At 39.0% G+C, this 15,971-nt stretch overlaps 1 non-coding gene across 1 annotated transcript; it reads right to left on the bottom strand.

Moving 5' to 3' along the window:
- Positions 1-13,384: 13,384 nt before the first annotated feature.
- LOC138814751 (U1 spliceosomal RNA) lies at positions 13,385-13,548 on the bottom strand. Its single transcript, XR_011368073.1, has one exon. It is a non-coding gene; the product is annotated as a U1 spliceosomal RNA (small nuclear RNA).
- Positions 13,549-15,971: the final 2,423 nt, after the last annotated feature.

Genomic DNA, 15,971 nt, shown 5'->3' on the forward strand with positions numbered 1-15,971 from the left:
TGTACCAGCCTAGGCAGGAAAGTAATTGATATATCCAATTATTTCCAAGAAAAAACTGAGAATAGTACAGCCGTGAGAAAACCAGTACAAGTTCAAGCAACAGGACTCACACACAGATACACACACACACACACACACACACACACACACACACACACACACACACACACACATGTCTTATGGACTTCCCTAATTGGTCTGGTCTTTAAATATTATCCTCAGATTTTAGGCTCCTGAGTAACTAGAATTAGAGTTTTGAGCCAACAATGATTGGCTCATTGAAGCCTTGGTTATTGGTTCTTCTCTTCTTCTACCCTTCTTTACATTTATTCATTTCATTGTTTTATGTGTGATGGTCTTGGAGCTAGAACTCATGCAAGGCCTGGCCTGTTTCAGGAGGCTGAAGTCTGACCATCATGATTCAAAGCCACCCTGAGCAGGAAACTCTAAGATCCTTTCCTCCAATTAACTGCCAAAAATCTGGGAGTAGTACAGTTCCAGCCACAGGACCTCCATAAAGAACTGTCTTCTGGGATTTCCTGTTAAGTTTGGCCTTTACACTGGATCCCCATATTTCTACCTCCTGGGGTTCTAGAATTACAGGCATGAGTCACCAGCCGCAGGTTCTATTTTTCTTATCATTTTTTGTGATCTGGAGGCTGGATCTCTGAGGCACTCAGGACACTGGTTTATAGCGTTCTCACTCAAGGCTGGTGCTTTACAACTCCAATCACAGCTTCACTTCTGTTTTCTTGTTGTTTGTTTTGCTGGTGATTTGACGATGAGACACCATAAGCCTCAGATTTCATTTATCTTAATATCTAGATTACACACATGAAACAAAAACTCATGGCTCATTTTGAAAATTTAATTGGATTTTCCAATACATTTTTTAATTTCTATTTTTTTATTTCCATATGTATGCTGGGCGTGGGGCTATAAATCAGAGCCTGCGTATTGTCCCAATACTTTATTTTGCCAGTTGTGGGGCCTGAACTCTGGGCTTGGGCACTGTCCCTCAGCTCTTAAGCTTGAAGCTAGAGCCCTACCAGTTGTTCCACAGTGCCACATCTGGCTTTTTCTGCTTATTTGTTGCTGAGGAATTGAACCCAGGGCCTCATGCATGCAAGGCAGCACTCTACCACTGAGCCAACTTTCCAGCCCCGTCCCAGTACATTTTTAATACTAGCACTCTAATACGTGAGCCACAGCACAATTTGTGGATTAAAAAAAAAAACTGTATGTGGCTAATTAGAGATGAGTACATGGCCTCACCTGCCTTGGCTGGGCTTGAATACTGTGAGTCTCAGATGTATAACCCTTGAGTAACTATAATAACAAGTGTAAGCTACTTCAGTATTCATTCTATCCTCTAAAATTGGCTCTCCCTTTTCTTCTTCCACCTTTCTTTACATTTATTTATTTTATTCTTGTTTGTCCTGTTCCTGGAGCTTGATCTCAAGATGTGTGTGCTGTCCCAGAATCAGTCTCATTTCTGCTATTGGAGCCACAGCTCAACCTCCAAATGTTTTTTTTTTTTTCTTTTCTTTATTTTTTTGGTGGTTCGTTGGAGATAAGAGTCTCATGCAAATCAAAGAATACCTCAGGAAGCTGAAATCTGAGGATCACCGTTTTGAAGCCAGACTGCAAAGGAAATTCCATGATACTCTTTTTCTACAGTTAGCTTGTGGTGATCCCACCAATAAGCTGAAATTGATAGAATTCCAGCCTTGAGTAAAGTAGAACAAATTCAACTCCATGACTGGCACACACAGAAAAATGGCCAATGGGTTTTCCTCCTTGGGCTTGCCTTTAAATGGTATTTTCTGACTTTAGTCCCCTATGTAGTTAATACATGTGTAAGCCACCAGTGATTGATTAATTTAAAACTGTCACTGGATATTTCTTCTCTTCTTCTACACTTCTTTATTTCTTTTGTGGTGGTCCTTAGGCCTTAACTCAGGACTTTGGTGTTTGTCTTTTTTATGTCATCTATATAATTTGTTTGTTTTGTTCTAATGTTTCACTTGTTTTGCTGCTTTTTATCTCTTACATAACTAAATTTTTGTATTTCACAACAGTAACTTTTAGCTAGGTCCTGGTGGCTCATGCCTGTTATCCTACTCAGGAGGCTGACATCAAGGATCACAATTTGAAGCCAGCACAGGCAGAAAAATCTGAGAAATTATCTCCACTACACTACCAAATATACTAGAAGTGAAGATATGACTGAAGTAGTAAATTGCTAGACTTGAGCAAAAACTCAGAGCCCAGGTCTCAAGTTCAAGCCCTTGGACTGGCACAAAAAGAAACCTTTCATTAGCGTATTTTATACAATGAATACTGGTGTGAGACACCAGTCCTGGTTTTAAGAACCAACATTTTGTAGCAGCTGCCACTTTTGATGTTTTCCCTAGGAACATTTATGCTTTTTTTTTTCATGCCTTATATTTACATTCCACTAAATGACATTCTTATTTTTCTTTGTTTGGAAGGACATTTCAATAATTCAATGACAAATCAAAAAAGGCAAGTCTTGAATATTTCTTTAATTTAAACAGGAAAGGGAAACACTGAGTCTGAACACTGCAGTGGCTCTTTGATATCAATATATATAACCAATGTGTGCTAAGTTTCTTGGAAGTTTCTTGAGAGGAAGGTTCAAAATTAAGCATATTATGGGTCCTAAACATTCATTTCATTATCTTCTAATTATTTGAATATGAGCTGTATTCCTCACTTTTTGAAAAAATCAAGACTATTTTTTTTCATTGTTCAAATCCTGGGGAGGGAAGGAAAATCACAGCTTCTTTGCTAAACTAGAAAGTAATAGTCATTTCGACTCACCAGTTTTTCCAAATAGTATGTCTTGTCCTTGATGAATTTTTCATCTTCAACAATGTTAGATGGATGAAATAATAAATTGGAGAAAAGCAACCACATAGTAGCAAGTTTTTCACAAAGATAGATATAATCTGTCCACTTTGTTCGCAATGAAAACATTTGCCACAAGAATTAAAAAAAAACTTGAATAAAAACTTGGAGATTCTTACTCTTTATACAAAGTTTTTTTTTTTTTGTTGTTGTTGTTTTGTCGGTCGTGGGGCTAGAACTATGGGCCTAGGGGCAGTCCTTTAGCTATTCAGCTCAAGGAAAGCACTTTACCTCTTCAGCCACAGCACTACTTCCAGTTTTCTGGTGGTTACTTGTAGATAAGGTTCATGGATTTTCCTGCCCAGGGTGGCTTTGAACTGCAATCTTCAGGTCTCAGCCTCCTGAGTAGATAGGAATACAGACAGGAGCCACCAGCACCTAGCCAAACTTGTATTTTCTTCAGTTTTGCTGGCTTGAATGATTACCAAGGAAAAAATAGAACCTAAAATTGTTAGTTTGTACTAAAATTTGCAATAGTTTTACCACGAAGAATAATGAAATATTTAGAATTACATATTTTGAGAAAATGTAGCTTATTAGCTTTTATTGTTCTAAAATGATAGAATCTATCTCTTTTTTTTGTAGACACTGTATTCTGAGTTCACAACTTGTACTTGTTGACAGGCACTCTGCTCTGTGAGCCACATCCTTCTCATTTTTAAATCAATCGTCATTTAAATAATTTAAAGCTCATAAGGCATCTTTTGTTAAGATTAAGTAAAATAAGCCTAAACTTAATATCTAGAACGAATAGACAAAAAATTAAACACCCTAAGAACAAATAATCTTATCAATAAATAGGCAAGTGAATTGCCTAGATAGTTCCCCAAAATTGATATAGGTGTCTAAGGAATAAATGAAAATATTCAACACTTTTACTAATCAAGGAAATGCAAATCAAATCTATGTTGAAGTTCATGTCTGCCTAATCACAATGCCAATTAAAAAGAAAACAGAAATACTTGCAAGGAGGTGGGGAAAGATACCCTACACAATGATGGCAATTAAGTGAATCAGTTCAGCCCCACAGAAATCAGTGTGGAAGTTCCACACAAGAAATCCTACATATACACCTGAAGAAATGTAAGTCAGCCTTACAGTAGAGGTATTGGCACACACATTTTTTACAGCATGATTCAAAATAATCAAAACTGTTATCTCCAATTAACAATTAAAAAAATCTGGGAGTAGAGCTGTGGACGAAGTGGCAGAGTACCGGACTTGATGGAAGGAAACCAATCAAGAGATTAATGTCCTAGGTTCAAGCCTCAGGACAGGCAAACACACACACACACAAAACCAATGCTTCCTATATTTTTTAGCCAAGTTTCTTATTCCCCTAAGATTCATACATCTATGACAGAGCTAAATATAACGAGAAAGTGATATTTATAATGATAAAATTCTACTGAAGAACCCAAATTTATTTTCTTCTTTTGTTTGGTTTTTGTGGTCATTGGACTTGAACTCATGGGTTGAGTGCTGTCTCTGGGCATTTTCACTCAAGGATAGTGCTCTACCACTTAGCTAGAGTGCCACTTCCGGGTTTGTGGTAGTTTGTTGGCGATAAAGAGTTTCAAGGACTCTGTCCTTCACACACTGAATTCTAACTGCAATTCTCAGATTTCACTTTCCTGAATTGGTAGAATTAAAGGTCTGATCCACGAATGCTGGGCTAGAATCTGAGTATTTTCACCACTGCTCATTGGAAGAGATCAATTCCTTTTCCTCCAACTTGCCAAGCACAGTTCTTTCTGGATGGCAATCAAGCAAATACAGATGTTTCAAGGCCAGCCCAGACAGAAAAATCTGGGAGACTTTTCGTCCCAATTAACCACAAAAAATGCCATATGTTAAGTTGTGGCTCAAGAAGTAGAGCTCTACATTGATCAAATACCTCAGGGACAGACCTCAGGCCCTGAGTTCAAGGCCCAAGACCAGTGCACATGCACACACACACAATTTAATAACATGGTTCTCAAACCTAGCAAGGTGCCATCATAATCCCTTAATGTCATGCTTTCTTATGAGAACTGGGAAAGTCTACCTTCTGGTGTGTGCCGCAGTCCATGCTGGTAAACAGCATCTGGATTTAGTAATTAGCTCACAGCCAGTCAGACCAACCCAAACCAGAAGCAGGAGTGAGGTGATGAAGGCACATGGCCTCTATTCCCCTACTCACCCAGACTGGAATCAGGAGTGAGGTGACACAGACAAGCAGCCCCCACTCACCCAGACGGGAAGCCAGAGTGAGGTGACAAGGGCACCAAGCCCAGACTTATCCAGCCAGGAAGCAGTAGTGAGGTGATGCAAGGACATGGCCCCTACCCACCCAGACGGGAGGCAGTGGTGAGGTGACACAGGCACCATGGCCCCTATTCCCCAAATCACACAGACCAGAAGCAAGAGTGAGTTGACACATGCACGCAGCCCCCACTCACCAAGAGTGGAAGCAGGAGTGAGGTGAAATGGGCATGCAGCCCACACTCACCAAGACCAGAAGTGGGAGTGAGGTGGTGCAGGCACACGGCTGCTACCCACCCAGACCAGAAGCATGAGTGAGGTGACAAGGGCACACGGGCTCCCTCTACCTCCCCCAGACTGGAAGCAGGAGTGAGGTGACACTGGCATGCGGCTTCTACTTACCTAGCCAGGAAGCAGAAGTGAGATGATGGTCTCATGACACACCAGAGGCATGATCCTAGCATTCCATGGCAGCCTCTCTTTCTCCCGACCTTTGTGAAGGGCTGCTATGTTCCATGATGCACTCCGGAGGTCAAGAGTCTGGAGCCAAGGTTGTTGCTGCCCTCCCCCAACTGTTACTGCACCTGCTGCAACTATGGTAGCAAATTTAATAAGCTCTAATTCTCAGACCATATACTATGAACTATTAGTGTCTTCAGGTACCATGTTCCACTTGCTAGTCACTTAATTTTATAGTTGCCAATGTATTAAGTGTTCACTGACTTGTAAATATGCTAGAATGGAAATCCTAATATCACTGATGTCTTTTAATTTCCAGGAATGATGATTTTGAAATGACCCTTTCTGAAGAGAAGAAGAGGGGATATAGACCCAACTGTTCAAGAGTGCCTTTGGGTGACACTCTATTGGCCCAAAATGAATTGACCCAGCTGGTATCCAGTTGTTTTTGTGTTAGTCATTGGCTCATGTTTTCTGTTTGGCCTTGGAGAGTCTTAGGCTTCCCTTTGTAGACACAGAAGATGGGAAATTAATTGCCAAGGCTTATATAGTCAGGAACTATTTACTTTCTGCCCTTCTGAAATGGCATCTCACTACATAGCCAAGATGGCCTTGAACTTACTGTGCTTCTGCTTCAGCCTCCCAAGTGATAGAATTACAGTCTTACCATACCATGCCCAGCTATCTCTCATGGACCATTTGAAATAGAAAAATGATAACATGTGTGTGAAATCACAGGCAGCAAAGATGGACCTGAGAGGAAGTTGAGTGGGCTGAGCCAGAATTGTTTATTTTCAGTGCGTAAACAACTCATGGAATCTTAGGGGCATATAAGGTATGGCCTTTACAGTGATTAGTTGGTTCCATTTCCTCCCCTCCCACACAGTCTTTTTCTTTAAAAAGGGCATGCTCCATGTTAATAAACGAGTTCCTGCTTGACTTGACTCCCCACTGCGTCTGATTGTCTCCTGGGCTAAGGGAGGCTGGGGAACGGGCTAGCGGCCACACTTACCTTTCCCCGGACCCTGTCCATCTTTCATGGGATGGACAAAGACCTGACACATGTGTCTATATCTACTACGAGACGTGCAAAGATCAAATAATTTAGAACCCAGTTGTTAAGAATATAGGCTCATATTCAACTGAATTTCAAATTCAATTTTGGTTTCTTACCTACTTTTGGTTAAAGAGGTGGACAGTATACCACTGAGTTTTTTCGCATGTACAGAAATGTGGATGGTGCCAGGTATAGGTGACTCATGCCTATAATGTTACTCAGGAGGCTGAGATATAAGGATTGTGTTTCAAATCCAGCCCAGGCAGATAAGTCCACATTAGAATAGCAGGACAAGAGCCAAACTGATGATCCAGATACTCTTCTGAAAAATGGTTTAATATGGTAGATTTTTTCCCACATGTCAGTTTGTTATTCTGCTTCGAGTAAGAAAATTTCTAAGGCTCAGAAAAGGATTCAATCAAAATGTAGCCATTTTGATTTTTATTAAAGGAATAGTTAATTTAAACATTGGTAGCTCATGCCTATAATCCTTGCTGCTTAGAAGGCTGAGAACTGAGGAACATGATTTCAAGCCAGCCCAAGCAGGAAAGTCCATGAGATTTGTCTCCAATTAAGCAGTGATAAACCCAGAAGAAGAGATATGCCTTAATAGAGTATTATTCCTCAGGAAAAAGCTCTATTTAAGCTGCCCTAAAACTTCAGGTCATATGTTTGGACATTGCCATCTACAATGCTGCTGGAACATACCTTCCTTTGGTGTGTTTGCCTACAGTCTGGCTTTCACTCCTGTGGATATAGGATGATTAGCCCTCAACCTTGGGGGTGGCATGATCTGTGTATGGAATACACTGCCCAGACAAACAACTACGATGCAAGCAATGATTGACAAGGTATTAAGTCCAAAGTTACAATGGTAAGGATGTATTCTGTTTAGCTTTTTTCTTTAGTTAATTGCTTTTTAAAGTTTATCAGCTTATTTAATGTACTCTAGGATCAAAAGTTAATATTTAGGATTTTGGTGCAATTTGAAACTAGGCAGGTAAGAGCACCCATTGTTCCCAAATTCAACATTTCAAATTATTAAAACTTTGTTCAGGGAGTTCTGGGAAGATGGCAAATGAGAAGCTGGAGGCTAAAAAAGCTCTCGCATAGAAAGCAGTTATAGAGTTCCAGTGAACAGTCCTAAGTCAGAGAATCACACCAAGTGTGCCTTCACAGGACAAAGAGTTAGGCTAGAGAGAGAAAATACAGGCAAGGAGACAGCCCTGAGCACTTGCCAGCAGCTGCCGCAGCAGCGGCAGCGGTGGTGATGGCAAGTGCATCGGCCATACCTGAATAACAGAGATTCCTATACTTTCCTTCAATGTACCTGTCTAATATTCTCTTCTTTGTCCAAATTTAGAAACATTGAAGTTATACCTTGCATTCTCTCAGACCACAAGGGAAAAAAATTAGAACTCAACACCAAAAGCCACCAAGGAAATTCCGGTAACACATGGAGGCTGAACAACACACTGCTGAATCACGAGTGGGTCATAGAAGAGATTAGAAAGGAAATTCAAATGTTCATGCTATTCAACAAAAATGAACACACTAATTACCAGCTCCTCTGGGACACAGCAAAGGCAGTACTCAGAGGCAAGTTTATAGCTCTAAGATACTACATCAACAAATTGGAGAGATCTGATAGCAACAATTAAATGACACATCTAAACCTCCTTGAAAAAGAGCAGCAAAATATACCCTAATCCAGTAGACGGAAAGAAATAATTAAAATTAAATCAGAATTAAATGAATTAGAATCCAAAAAACTATAGAAAAAATCAACAAAACAAAGAGTTGGTTCTTCGAAAAATTTAACAAAATTGACAGACCGTTAGCCAATCTCATCAGAAAAAGGAGAGAATAAATTCAGAGAGGAGAATGGAAACATCACCACAGAAAAAAACCAAGATTCAGAACATTTTAAGGGAATACTTCTCAAAACTTTATGCTAATAAGTTTTAGAACTTGGCAGAAATGGGCCTTTTCCTAGCAAATATTGACATGCCAAAACTAAACCAAGATGAGTTAAACCATCTTAACATGCCCATATCAAGCATTGAAATAGAAACAGCTATAAGAGACTTCCCAGCTAAGAAAAGTCCAGGACCAGATGGTTTTACAGGGAATTCTACAAGGCCTTGAAACCAGAGCCTACACCAATAGTCCTCCAACTCTTCAATGAAATTGAAAGAGAAAATTCACTACTGAACACATTCTATGAAGCCATCATAACCCTCTTTCCAAAACCAGGCAGGGACTCATCAAAGAAAGAGAACTATAGACCCATTTCTTTGATGAACATTGATGCATAACTTCTCAACAAAATTTTGGCCAATCAACTTCAACATTTCATCCAAAAAAATCATACACCATGATCAAACAGGATTAATTTCAGGGATGCAAAAGTGGTTCAATATAAGCAAATCAATTAATATTATTCATCACATCAACAGGAGCAAGGATAAGAACCACATGGTTATCTCAATCGATGCAGAAAAAGCATTCAACAAGATCAAACACCACTTTATGATGAAGGTTTTGGAAAAATTAGGAATCCTTGGAACATTCCTCAATACAATAAAGGCTGTATATGACAAACATACAGCCAGCATCATACTTAATGGTGAAAAAAGAAAGTCATTTCCTCTTAACCCAGGAATAAGAAAAGGATGTCCACTCTCTCCACTTCTCTTCAGCCTAGTATTAGAATGCCTAGCTACAGCAATAAAACGAGATGGACACATAAAGGGGATCCAAATAGGGAAAGAAGAAATAAAAGTCTCCCTGTTTGCAGATGACATGATCTTGTACTTAAGAATCTCATAGACTCCACTCCCAAATTACTCAAGCTGAATCAAAACTTTGGCAAAGTATCAGGTATAAAATTAACCCCCCAAAATCAATGGCTTTTCTGTATGCCAACAAGGAGAAAAATGGGGCTGAAATTAAGAAAGCAACTCCATTTGTAATAACCCCTCAAAAAATAAAATACCTAGGAATTAACTTAACCAAAGAAGTGTAGGACCTCTATGATGAAAACTTTAAAAACTTGAAAAAGGAAATCAAAACAGAACTTAGAAAATGGGAAAAACTCCCATGCTACTGGATTAGAAAGATTATCATTGTGAAAATGGCAATACTTTCCAAGGCTATCTACAAATTCAATGCGATACTTATCTAAAATACCTCAGTCTTCAAGGAAATAGAAGAGGCAAGACAAAAATTCATATGGAACAATAAAAGACCCCGAATAGCAAAAACGCTCCTCAACGGAAAGAACACTGCTGGAGGAATATCAATACCAAATTTCAAAGTCTACTATAAAGCTATAGTAATCAAAACAGCTTGGTACTGGCAAAAGAACAGACCTCAGGACCAATGGAATAGAATTGAAAACCCAGAAATGAACCTACAGACCTATAGCCATCTAGTCTTTGATAAGGGAGCTAAAAAAAATAGAATGGAAGAAAGACAGCCTCTTCAGTAAATGGTGCTGGCAAAATTGGTTAACTACTTGTAGAAAAATATCTAGATCCTTATACATCACCCTGCATCAGAACCCACTCCAAATGGTCAAAGACCTTGGAATCAAAGCAGACACTCTGAAAACATTACAGGATGGAATAGGAGAAACCCTAGGTGTCCTTGGCTCAGGACGAAATTTTCTTGGTAGAGACCCAGAAACACAAAAAATCAAAAAAGGTTGGACAATTGGGATTGCATGAATTTCCAGAGCTTCTGCATGGCAAAGGACATAGCTAGCAAGACCAATAGAAAGCTCACGGATTGGGAGAAGATCTTCACTAGCCATACAACGGACAAGGGTCTTATATCTAAACTATACTTGGTACTCAAAAAATTAAATCCCCCAACAACAAATCCTCAAAGAAACAACTGTCCAATAAATAAGTGGGCTAATGACTTAAAGAGAAACTTCTCTGACCAAGAAAGAAGAATGGCCAATAGACACATGAAGAAATGCTCAACCTCCCTAGTCATAAAAGAAATGCAAATAAAAACAACATTGAGATACTACCTCATCCCAGTTAGAATGGCAAAAATCAAGAACTCTAATAACAACAGATGCTAGAGGCTATGTGGACAGAAGGGAACCATACTTCATTGTTGATGGGAGTGTAAACTTGTTCAACCACCTCAGAAAGTATTATGGACGTTCCTCAAAGACCCCACATAGAGCTCTCCTATGACCCAGCAATCTCACTTTTGGGCATTTACCCAAATGTTTACAGACAAGACCACACTAAAGCTACCAGCACAACTATGTTTATTGCAGCATTATTTACCATAGCTAAGATCTGGAACCAACCCAGATGCCCCTCAGCAGATGAATGGATCAAGAAAATGTGGTATGTATACACAATGGAATTCTATGCTTCCATCAGAAAGAATGACATTGCCCCATTTGTTAGGAAATTGAAAGACTTGGGATAAATTATATTAAGTGAAGTAAGCCAAGCCCAAAGAAACATAGGTCCCATGATTTCCCTTATTTGCAATATCTAGTATATGTATGAGTCAAGCAGAAAAGATCAGATAAGGTGATGTTAGGAAAATGAACCCTAAGATATGTATTTTAAATGTTTTTTTTTTCTGTCATGCATTTGTTTCTAACGCAATTATAAGATTATTTCTTTGTTGCTTTGTATGTCCCTCTCCCACAGTATAACCCATACTTTCACTGTATTTGATGTTGGTATAATTTGTGGAAGGGAAGGGGAAAAACCAGTCATTTAAATAAGGATACAGGTGGACCTGTTGCAACAACGAGAAATACAACGAGTTGTCATGTCAAAAATGAACTTTACAACTTTGGGGGGGGGAGGATTGTATGTGGGGGGGGAGACAGGTAGGATGGGAAGGGATGGGAAGGGTAAACAAAGTAGAAGGCTACAATGCTTGATAAGAAATGTACTCACTATCTTGCCCGTGTAATTGTAACCCCTCTGTACTGTATTTTCACAATTTAAAAAAACTTCGTTCAGATGTTTTAATCATCAGAAATTTGAGCCAGGGATGGTAGCTCACATTTGTAAAGCTATCTGCTGGGTCTTGGCTGATACAGAGAGGATTATGATTTGATGTTAGCCCTGGAAACATTCAGAATATTGGATCTCAATCAAAATCTGAACCCAATGCATTGAATTTCTTATTTCATCTACTCAGAAAAGGTAAAAAGAAGGATTGTCGTCCATGCTGGCCTGGTCATAGACATAAAACCCTACCGCAAAAGTGGCTAAAGTCCAGCTGGGCGCAGGTGTTTCTTGCCTGTAATCTTAGCTACGCTGGAGGTGAGATCTGAAGATCACAGATCAAAGCCAGCCCAGGCAGCACAATGAGACTCTTATCTCCAATAAACCACTAGAAAACGAGAAGTGGTACTGTGGCTCAAACAGTAGAGCCCTCGACTTGAGCTGAAGAGCTCAGGGACAACACCCAGGCACAGAATTCAAGTCACATAACCAACAGAAGAAAAATGAGGGCTGGGAAGGTGGCTCAGTGGTAGAGCGCTTGCCTTGCATGCCTGAGTCCCTGGGTTCGATTCCTCAGCACCACATAAGCAAAAAAAAAGAGCCAGAAGTGGCGCTGAGGCTCAAGTGGTAGAGCGCTAGCTTTGAGCTTAAGATCGGAGGGACAGCGCCCAGGCCCAGAGTTCAGGCCCCATGACTGGACCTCCGACCCACCCCCCCAAAAAAAGAAAAAAATGACTAAAGCAAAGTAAAAGCAGGTGTATGGCTCATCAGGTAGAGTACCTACCTAAAATCATGAGAATCTGAGTTTAAATTTTAGGATAGAATGGGAAAGGATGTGAAGGAATAGAAGGAAGAAAAGAAGGAAGGGAGGAGTTATTCTGTATATTGTACTTGCCTAGCTATTTCATTAAGGTGGCTTCTCATTCCTTTTTCTTCTTTGATCTTCTTTTTTTTTTTTTGGTCGGTTGTGGGGCTTGAACTCAGGTCCTGGATCCTGTCCCTGATCTTTTGTGCTCATGGCTAGTACTCTACCGCTTTGAGTTACATTGTCACTTATCGTTTTCAGTGGTTAATTGGAAATAAGAATCTCATAGATTTTCCTGCCCAGGCTAGTGTTGAACCTTTATCCTCAGATCTCAGCCTTCTGACTAGCTACAATTACAGGTATGAGCCTTTGGCTCTGGTCACCCATTTGTTTTCTTTCTTTTTATTTTTTGTAAGTCATGGGACTTGAACTCTAGGTGTTGTCCCTGACCTCTTCAGGACAAATGAAGTGCTCTACCACTTGAGCCAGAGCCCACTTCTGGTTTTCTGGTGGTTAATTGAGGATAAGAATCTCATGAGCTTTCATACCTGGGCTGGCTTTGAACTGCAATCCTCAGATCTCAGCCTCTTGAGTAGTTAGGATTACATGTATAAGCCACCTGCACCCAACTTCCTCATTTATTCTCTCATGGTGAGTTCTAGCTGATTTCTCTACTCTTGTAGTTCCTAGCAACTACAAAGTAGGCATAGAAGTACCTCATCCTTTACAGTAGTCCTTAGGATCAAGTGACTACTGAGTGCAGGAAAGGAGATGAGGCCAATATAAAATACAATGCTGTCTATCTATCTATCTATCTATCTATCTATCTATCTATCTATCTATCTATCTATCTATCTATCTATCTATCTATCTATTTAGTTAGTTATCCACGGTAGAGCACTAACACAGTCCTCCACTACCACAAATTATGCACTCAAATTTCTCACATTTGATGTAATCACAGGAGTCAGCACATCTGGAATGTAATAGATAAGTCTTTCCATCGGAAAACCACTTTCATGATCGTGGTATCTCCCCTGCCAGGTAAGTAACAATGCTGACTTGATATTTTAAAAACTAACAAACACATGAGAGTAGTTCACATTTGTAATCCTAGCTACTCAGAATGCTGACATCTGAGGATTAAACTTTAAATACTAGATAAATTTTGCTGAATTTTGATTAAAGCTCCTTTGGTGTTTTTAATTGTAGTTTTTATTTATTTTCTTATTTTACTGTTTCTTACTGTGACTACCAAAAAGCTGAGTGACTTACGTGGCTTGTATTCCTGTATTATATTGGAGGTGCACTAAGACTTCATCAGAGGCCAAACTTGTTCTACTCAGCTGAGTAGCCAGCCACAAAGCTGTAAGTGACAATACCTACAGTAAGCAAAATTACATAAAATTAAAAATTCAGACACACAGTTACACTAGCCATATTTCAAATAAAAATAGAATTCAAGTTTCAGTGAATGTTAGTAAAGTTTTAATGAATTCATTCTATCTATGTCCCCTGTGACACTGCCACAGAAGAATGGAATACTTAAAGAATATCATGTAGTTCCCAAGGCATGGAGGTAGTTACTCTCTTCCTTTACAGAAAATGTTTGCCTGGCCATGTACCCTAGTGAATATCATTTATTATGCAGAGCTACCCACTTTTCTATATGCAGTTATGTCTCACTCTCCTTTTCTCCCTCCCTCTCTCTTCCCTCACAAAATCCCTCCCTTTCCTTGTTTTAGGGATCAAAACTCATGCATGGTAAGCTGCTAAGCTGAATCCCAGCCCTGTGTATGATTTTGTGTTTGGGGAGGGGGTACTTTTTCAGGGCTTGAACTTTGGCCCTGGACACTATCTCTAACATTTTGTGCTCAAGGCTAGTGCTCTGCCACTTTAACCACAGGTCCTGTTCTGTCTTTTTGGTGGTTACTTAGAGATAATGTCTCATTGGCTTTCCCTCTTCTGCTGGATTCCAACCATGATCTCATCAGCTTATGATTACAGGATGCGAATTGTCATCTACCTTACTTTTTTTTTAAGTTTTCAAGTATCTTCTTTTAATTTAAAAAAGAACAAGTATGGGAAACTTCCCAGAGAGGTAAACAACTCAAAACTATATAGGGTTACATATCTCTGTATCATCACAAAATTGCTAAGTAGTTCTATTACTAACATTTTATGAGGTGAATTTTCAGCACTAACACTAATAATGTTAAGTAATTGGAAAAATGATATTACTTTGTTTTTCGGTACCCAAGTCATATACTTTATTCTGTGTCTTAGCTTGAGAAAATCTGATTCATTTTCTAGAATGATTCCTATGAATCATAAAAATAATGACAGAGCTAGTTCAGTCAATGATTTAGAGTTCTAAAACAAACTTGTAAGATACTTTGTATTTTAATTCATACAGTATAGTGATTTTGTCTAAAGCATGCCTTACTGACACACATCACTAGAAAAGTCAGTTTGGAAAATCGGTCTATACTCAAATCTTGTCAAATTAAGAACACATTTGAATAGTGATGATATATGTCCAAGCAATAACTTGAAATAATTGTCATTGACTGTCTTGACAGGTACAATTAGCTTCTTCGATTTCTAATTGTCATAATATTTATACTTCAGTAATGCTACAGCATTGTTAGACAATTTTGAAATGGCTGCATCAAGGGACAGATAAGAAAAATAATCTTAAACCAGCAGGTAGTGGCTCTCGTCTGTAATCCTAGCCCCTCAGGAGGCTGATATCCGAGGATCGCAGTTAAAAGCTAGCACAGGCAGGAAAATTCATGGATCTTTTATCTCCAATAAACCACTAAGAAAACTAGAAATGGTACTGTGGCTCAAGTAGTAAAGCACTAGCCTTGATCTGAAGAGTTCAAGTCAGACAGAGTTCAAATCCCTCGACTGACAAAAATAAATAAATAAATAAATGAAATCCCACACTGGCCAGATGAATGAGAACTGACAATGTTTTCTAGGTAAGGTATATTTAGTGCTAGTTTTTCTATATTTTGTCTTACCTCATATATTAAGTGCTTTTTTTTGCAATGAACTGAAGGTTTTTAAGTGACTTTTTTCTATGAATAACTGAGTTTATAATAAAGTTATTTTGTAAAATATTGTCTATTTTCCACTATTTCTTTTTATCATTTAAATCCCCCTCTTTGTTCTGCACCATCTTCCACTTCCACAGGTTTCCAGGGTATATCATAAGAAGACTTTGTACACATTATTCTGGGGTCCACCACTGCCACCCATCTCATTAGGTAACGATATACACCATTTTTTAACAAATATGTGGGGATTTTCTTTCACTTTAATCCTAATGAATTAAAAGTAGAAGGTGTTAGAAAAGTTCTAAGTCAGTGACTGCACTCGTGGTGTGCCGTGTACCCAGAGATCCATGAAAGCAGTAGTAGCAAGTGATAAATTAGAGTATCTAGGAGAAACTATTTACCTATAAGCT

Source organism: Dipodomys merriami, unplaced genomic scaffold (assembly GCF_024711535.1).
Source record: "Dipodomys merriami isolate MVZ:Mamm:240054 unplaced genomic scaffold, mDipMer1.0.p SCAF_606, whole genome shotgun sequence".
NCBI classification, from domain to species: domain Eukaryota; kingdom Metazoa; phylum Chordata; class Mammalia; order Rodentia; family Heteromyidae; genus Dipodomys; species Dipodomys merriami.